Source organism: Somniosus microcephalus, chromosome 17, assembly GCF_052327205.1.
Source record: "Somniosus microcephalus isolate GS21.2 chromosome 17, FLI_Smic_1.0, whole genome shotgun sequence".
Lineage (NCBI taxonomy): Eukaryota > Metazoa > Chordata > Chondrichthyes > Squaliformes > Somniosidae > Somniosus > Somniosus microcephalus.
Window position 1 is genome coordinate 3,984,749 of NC_141003.1, and position 8,121 is coordinate 3,992,869.

General features: G+C 45.6%; 1 long non-coding RNA gene across 1 annotated transcript; it reads left to right on the plus strand.

Annotated features, from left to right (window-relative positions):
- Positions 1-3,729: 3,729 nt before the first annotated feature.
- LOC147105454 (uncharacterized) lies at positions 3,730-7,408 on the plus strand. Its single transcript, XR_015081645.1, has 2 exons — positions 3,730-3,890; positions 7,129-7,408. It is a non-coding gene; the product is annotated as an uncharacterized LOC147105454 (long non-coding RNA).
- Positions 7,409-8,121: the final 713 nt, after the last annotated feature.

An 8,121-nucleotide genomic window follows, 5' to 3' on the forward strand; every position in this document is an offset into this window, starting at 1 on the left:
GGAGGTTGTCCCAGGGTATCGGAGCACTGGGGGAGGTTGTCCCAGGGTATGGGAACACTGGGGGAGGTAGTCCTAGGGTTTGCAAGCACTAGGAGAGGTCTCCAAGTTCCACAAACACTGAGTTGGAGGTTCTAGGAAGACTGGGATCTGCGAGAGGGTTCCTGGGGTCTGGAGGCAATGGGGAGGGAGGTTTCAGGGACTAGGAGCATTGTGGCAGTTCTTGGATAATGGTGCACTAGGAATGTGACCTAGGGGGTGTGAGCACTAAGGGCTGAGGTGGCATTTTGCATTACCTGAATAAAGCTTTTGAAAAAAATTCTCTCGCTTTTCTTCAAATAATTTTCAAGACCAATGGAGCAGAAGCCACTAAAAGCTTAAGAAAAATCTTTCACCAGTACAACTGACTGAACTATACACATGACATAAAGTACCTTGGCACTAGCTTTTAGGTATTTATCTACTTGGACACCCACATCTCATTCCTCCGCCACAATTCCTTGTCTCTCACCATTAGGAAAATATTCCAATTTATCTTTCTTGGATCCAAAGTGGATGAACTCACATTTCCCCACATGAACTCTATCTGCCACCATTTTTCTCACTCACTTAGTGCAGATCCCTGGGAAACACCACTTGTCACATCCCACCAAACAGAATACATACCATGTATCCCTACTCTCTGCCTCCTACTTCCTGACCAGTTACAAACCCGTATCACAGTTTTACCTCCAATTCTGGGCGCTTTTAGTTTTGCTAATAATCGCTTTTTGGAACTTTATCAAATGCCTTCTGGAAGTCCATATAGACAAAATCCATCAACACCTCCTCATCCACCATGCTATTGACCGTCTCAAAAAATTCAATTAGATTAGTTAGACGTAATCTACCCTTCACGCATCCATGTTGGATCTCTTTGATCAGCACATATTTGTCCAAGTGCTCAATCTCTCTGTCCCTAATAATAGATTCCAGTAACTTCCCCTCAATTAATGTCCAACACCGGCATCTCCACACCTCAATTAATGTTAAACTGACAGGTCTGTAGTTTCCTGGCAATTTTCCAATTCAAAGGCACAATTTCTGAATCTATAGAGCTTTAGAATATTATGACTCCTAACACATCTGCAATTTCCCCACCTATTTCTTTTAATACCCTGGGGTGGAAATCTTCAGCTCCTGGAGATTTGTCGATTTTCTCCGTTACCATTTTCTTACTTATGTTAAATCCAATAACTTTCTCCCCTTGGCAAGGTCCTTTGTATCATACCTCTGGTACTTTGACCTCTTACCCTGTAGTGAAGAATGGTTTTTTTTTATTTCATGGGATGTGGGCGTCGCTGGCAAGGCCAGCATTTATTGCCCATCCCTAATTGCCCTTGAGAAGGTGGTGGTGAGCCGCCTTCTTGAACTGCTGCAGCCCGTGTGGTAAAGGTGCTCCCACAGTGCTGTTAGGGAGGGAATTCTAGGATTTTGACCCAGCGATGGTGAAGGAAAAGTGATATATTTCCAAGTCAGGCTGGTGTGTGGCTTGGAGGGGAACTTGGAGGTGGTGGTGTTCCCATGCGCCTGCTGCCCTTGTCCTTCTAGGTGGTAGAGGTTGCTGGTTTTGGGAGATGCTATCAAAGAAGCCTTGGCAAGTTGCTGCAGTGCATTTTGTAGATGGTACACACTGCAGACACGATGCACCGGTTGGTGGAGGGAGTGAATGTTTTAAGGTGACGGATGGGGTGCCAATCAAATGGGCTGCTTTGTCCTGGATGGTGTCGAGCTTCTTGAGTGTTGTTGGAGCTGCACTCATCCAGGCAAGTAGAGAGTATTCCAGCACACTCCTGACTTGTGCCTTGTAGATGGTGGAAAGGCTTTGTAGAGTCAGGAGGTGAGACACTCGCCGCAGAATACCTAGCCTTTGACCCGCTCTTGTAGCCACAGTATTTATGTGGCTGGTCCAGTTAAGTTTCTGGTCAATGGTGACCTCCAGGATGTTGATGGTGGGGGATTTGGTGATGGTAATGCCGTTGAATGTCATGGGGCAGTGGTTAGACTCTCGCTTGTTGGAGATAGTCATTGCCTGGCACTTGTGTGGCGCGAATGTTATCTGCCACTTGTCAGCCCAAGCCTGAACGTCGTCCAGGTCATGCTGCATGCAGGCATGGACTGCTTCATTACTGTGGTACACAGTATTCATTTAACAAGTCTGCCATTTCCTTATTGTACATTATAGTCTCACCTGCGTCTGTCTTTAATGGGCCCACATTCCCTTTTCCCACTCTCTTTCTCTTAATGTATTCATAAAATCTTTTCCTGTTGGTTTGATATCCCTTCCAAGTTTTACTCTTCATATTCCCTTTTTGCACCTCTTATTATTTTCTTTGTTTATTGCTTTTTATTGCTCCCCCAGTCTGCTGGATTTCCACTTTTCCTTGTATTTTTGTGAGCCTTTTCTTTTAGCTTGATATTGTTTCTTACCTCATTTATTGACCATGGTTGCTTAAGTACACAAGTGGAGCTTTTACCTTTTCGAGGTAAGCAGTGTTTTTTATATTACCAAACACTTCTTTGAATACCTCCCACTGTTTGTCTACCTCTGAACAGCTCAGCAGTTTACTGTGCTCAGTTTATTTCTCAACCCTTTGAAGTTCACCTTACTTAAGTTTAAAACCTTGGTTTGTGACTCTCCCTCCTCCCTCTCAAACTTACCAACACATTCATTCATATTATGGTCACGATACGCAGGATGTTCCCTTACCGTCAGGTTGTTAACTCATTGTTCATCGCTAACTGGTGAGCACAGTCGGTTGGAACCCTGCCAAAGGCACTATGTGTGGCACGGATAGCAACAATGAACCCGGACCGCCTGCTCCCAGTGTATTAGACTAAGGATTCAAATATTACATCGAATTACATCGAATTAACACAAACAGGCCACACGAGCCCCCTCCCACTCGATTTCTAACCCTATCAGTATACGAAATCTGGTCTGGCCTCCTCTGTTGGTTCTAAAACAGATTCCCACTCGGACCTCACCGTCCGCGGCCTCTTGTATTGTTCCACGGAAGCTCAACGTAAACTCGAGGAACAGCACCTCATCTTCCGATTAGGCACTCTGCAGCCTTCCGGACTCAATATCGAGTTCAACAATTTCAGATCATAACCTCGGCCCCCATTAATTTTTTACCTGTAATTTTTCCACTCCTTTCCCCCCCCCTTTCCTTTTGTTTCTCTCTCCCACCTGGCAGCTATCTCTTGCCCTGCCAGTACACTTCACACCTAATCTCAGCCTATTACCATCTCGCCTGGCTTCCAACACCTTTTATTGTCTCTTCTACTTCTTTTGTCTCTTTCACTTCTTTTGTCCAATCGCAGTCCTGCCTTCGATCTATTTTCTTCTCTTTCCAGTTTTGAAGAAGGGTTCGACCCAAAACGTCAACTCAAATTTCTCTCCACGGATGTTGCCTGACCTGCTGAGTTTTTCCAGCATTTTCTGTTGTTGTTCCATTGCTCCCGTACTTGAGCTGTTCTGCTTCTCCCAGTGTGTGTGGAAATGAATCTCCTATTATAACAACCCTGTTTTGTACAGAGCTGACTGTAACCCCGAGCTAATAAAAAAGCAATAATTTATGTGTTGACATTTTGTATTTTTATTGCTACCGCTCCAGTTTATTGTAATTGAAACGAACACAAAATAAACAGATCCTGGCAGAGTATTGCGTCAGTCTGCCTGGAAAGGATGGCGCCCTGAAGCGATGAGTTCAGGTGCGGGGAGGTCTGCGAGAGGAGCTGCAGGCTACTTGAATCCTCAGTCTAACACACTCTGATCAGTGGGTGCTGCCAAGCTGCTGTACTAGCCAGGTACCCGAACCTGGGATGCAACAATTGTGTAAGAACCCGAGGTAAAACCGACTTTAAATCCGCAGCTATTTTGCTGCTGGTTTACTTATAATAGCAGTAATAACATGATTGAAACAGTACTAAATGTCTTCAAGTTGCGATTGTTGCGAATCAGTCCCTGATCTTGACCAGGATCCAAGAACAGGTTGGCAATCTCTGTCCCTACACTTGCTCACTCGACTTGTCACTGATCAGGCTCACGGCCCCTGGGCTCCGCAGTGCTGGACTTGCGTAAACATTTCTTCGCATAGATAACATTTATTTATATAAATACACATATTTTGAAGTTAGCAGAGTCGGTGCGTCATCCTGCAGGACGGTTCCCTTTGGGTGACTGGAAGGTTAGTGATGACCCCAGGTCCACAAGGCCACATTATTTGATTTAGGAAGCGGCTGTAAGCCCAGAATCTGCTGTGGCCGTTCGAATGACTGCTGATGAGACGCGGACCAGGTCTGGAATGACTGTAACACGTGAAGTCCAGCTGTACTGAGAACAGCACAATCCGTCTCACACAAAGAAGGAGAAGTTAAACACAACAGCGAGTCTCAATACTAAAAATAAGGATTTTGTTTTGTAGACGCAGTAAAGAACGTTGAAAGGAGCCGCTAAACGGGATGAATAGGGTACACTGAATTAGAAATTAAACTATCACCAGGGCAAGATCAGTAATCTTTCATAGAATCATGGAATGATACAGCACAGAAGGAGGCCATTCGGCCCATCGTGCCTGTGCCGGCTCTTTGGTAGAGCTCTCCAATAGTCCCACTCCTCCTGCTCTTTCTCCATAGCTCTACATTTTTTTCCACTTCAAGTATTTATCCAATTCCCTTTTGAAAGTTACTATTGAATCTGCTCCCACCGCCCTTTCAGGCAGCACGTTCCAGATCACAACAACTCGCTGCGGAAAAAAAAAGTTTCCTCATCTCCCCTCTGGTTCTTTTGTTCCCTGGTTACCAACCCTCCTGCCACTGGAAACAGTTTCTCCTTATTTACTCTATCAAAACCCCTCATGATTTTGAACACCTAAAATCATAGAGTCATAGAATTATACAGCGCAAAAGGAGGTCATTCGGCCCATCGTGCCTGTGCCGGCTCTTTGGTAGAGCTCTCCAATTAGTCCCACTCCTCCTGCTCTTTCCCCACAGCCTTGTCATTTTTTCTCCCTTCAAGTGTTTATCCGATTCCCTTTTGAATGTTACTATTGAATCTGCTTCCTCCGCCCTTTCAGGCAGCACATTCCAGATCACAACAACTCGCTGTGTAACAAAATGCTTCCTCATCTCCCCTCTGGTTCTTTTGCCAATCACCTTCAATCTGTGTCCTCTGGTTACCGACCCTCCTGCCACTGGAAACAGTTTCTCCTTATTTACTCGATCTAAACCATTCATGATTTTAATGACCTCTATCAAATCTCCTCTTAACCTTCTCTGCTCTAAGGAGAACAACCCCAGCTTCTCCAGTCTATCCACATAACTGAAGTTCCTCATCCCTGGAACCATTCTAATAAATCTCTTCTGCACCCTCTCCAAGGCCTGGACATTCTTCCTAAAGTGTGGTTCCCAGAATACTCCAGCTGAGGTTTAACATAACTTCCTTGCGTTTGTACTTTATTCCTCTATTAATAAAGCCAAAGATCCCATATGCATTTTTAACAGCCTTCTCAATTTGGCCTGCCACCTTCAAAGATTTTTGTACATATACCCTGAGGTCTCTCTGTTCCTGTACCCCTTTTAAAATTGTACCATTTAGTTTATATTGCCTCTCTTAATTTTTCCTACAAAAATGAATCACTTCACACTTTTCTGTCTTAAATTTCATCTGCCATGTGTCTTCCCATTTCACCAGTCTATTTGTCCTCCTGAAATCTGTTACTATCCTCCTTACTGTTTCCTACATTTCTGAGCTTCGTGTCATCTGCAAACTTTGAAACTATGTCCGGCCTAAGTCCAGGTCATTAATATATATCAAAATGAGCAGTGGTCCCAACACTGACCCCTGGGGAACACCACTGTATACTTCCCTCCAGTCTGAAAAACAACTGTTCACCACTACTCTCTGCTTCTGTCCCTTAGACCATTTTGTATCATGCTGCCACTGTCCCTTTAATCCCCTGGGCTTCAATTTTGTTAACAAGTCTATTATGTGCTACTTTATCAATGCCTTTTGAAAGTCCATATACACATCAGCCACAATACCCTCATCAACCCTCTCCATTACTTCATCGAAGAACTCAATCAGGTTAACCAAACATTTAACAAATCTGTGCTGGCTTTCATTTATTAACCTGTATTTTTTTCCAAATGCCAATTAATTTTGTCCCAGATTATTGTCTCATAAAGTTTCCCCACCACCGATGTTAGGTTGACTGGCCAGTAGTTTTCCGGTTTATCCTTCTCTTTTTTTAACAGGGGTGTAAGATTTGCAATCCTCCAGTATTCTGGCAGCACTCCCATATCCAAGGAGGATTAGAAGATTGTGGTCAGAGTGTCCGCAATTTCCACTCTTACTTCCCTCAGCATCCTATGATGCATCCCATCTGGACCAGGTTACTTTTCTACTTTCAAATTAAATTTACAGATTAATACTAGTACACGTCTCAAAGGCTTGGGCTCTTTATTGTTCCATTGAGTTTACAGGTCAAGTCGGCTGTGCGTATGTTTTAGCCTCCAGTTCTTTAGCTGGTGCATGCTATCAATTTAGTTCAGTGGTAGCACTCTCCGCTCTGAGGTTGAGTGTTCAAGCTCCAGGATTTGAACACATAATCTGGGTTGACCCTCCAGTGCAGTACTGAGGGAGCCCTGTATTGTTGGAGGTGCCGTCCTTTGGATGGGATGATAATCCGATGTCCTGTTTGCCCCCTTCAGTGGGTCTGGTACAATGTAACGACCCCACATCAGAAAAAGAGCAAATAATTCTCCCATTGCTCTGGTCAACATTCCTCCCTCAACCAACATCACCAAAAATAGATGAGCTGGTCATCCATCTTGTTGCTTGTGTGTAAAATGATTGCTATGTTTGCCTGTCACTGAATTTCACACAATCCATTGTCCATAAAGTGCATTGAAACGTCCCTGAGAGAAGTGATAAGGTGCTCTATAATCACAACTCTTCCTTTCACAGTGCATCTTGTTTCAGATGTAAATGTACGTGGCTTAGGTTTTGTAGTTGTGCATATGAGAAATGGGTCACAAAGGGAAACTCCTGTTTTAGACATTTTTTCACACATTTTAACATCTCAGCTTTGAAAAGGTCGATTCCTGTTTTGGACCACACGCCAAAGGAGAATAGTAAGAAAACTAAGCACAAGATGTGAGCCACCACGCTGATTCCTGTTAAAAGCTTCTTTCACGGAAGAGGGATTACCCACAGTGTACAGTGTTGTGTATGTACCTTTAAGAGAATAACTGGTCTCAGACTGCAGTACCGGCAGTGACCACCTCTGTATAAAAAGGCGCCAGAGAGCCTCTGTTGTTCAGTTTCGTTATGGACTTCCACCAGTAAAGATCAGTTTGTTTTCACTCCTGCTAGTCCGTGTCTCAATCATTCACGGACTTAACATACAGAGTTAGCATATTGTACACAGGGGCAGCGTGCCTCAGTGCGACCTACACTTCCATGATTCTTTTTGACAACTTGTGTCCTATGTTTCAAGTGCAAACCAATTACATTTCTGCATCAATTCGAAATCTTGGATTTAAAAAGGAAAACAGTACCGAGCCTACATTCTGGCACTGTGGGACTTGCACCCTTCCGACAGACAATTATATTCGGGGCTTATTAAAATGCATCTCTGACCAAGATTTACAATAAACATCTTTTGCCATCGCGCACAGACAGGGGACGGTGCGCACGCAGCCCGGGCTGTCCCGGGGCCCCGGGAATGGGGCGGGGCCAGTCTCCATAGCGACCAGGCGGCGAGCAGCTGTCCGGGCGGAGCGGGGCCGCGCACGCACTGCGTCAGGCTCGGGCACGCCGGCCGGGACAGGGAACGGGGCCGCGCGCGTACTGCGTCAGGCTCGGGCACGGCGGCCGGGACAGGGGAACGGAGCCGCGCACGCACTGCGTCAGGCTCGGGCACCGCGGCTGGGACAGCGGAACGGGGCCGCGCACGCACAGCGTCAGGCTCGGGCACGGCGGCCGGGGCAGGGTAACGGGACAGACGGACGGAGCGGAGCAGGAGTTGGGTCGGGTTGCTGCTGATCTCGGGCACCATGCTGTGGACCGCTGGCTGG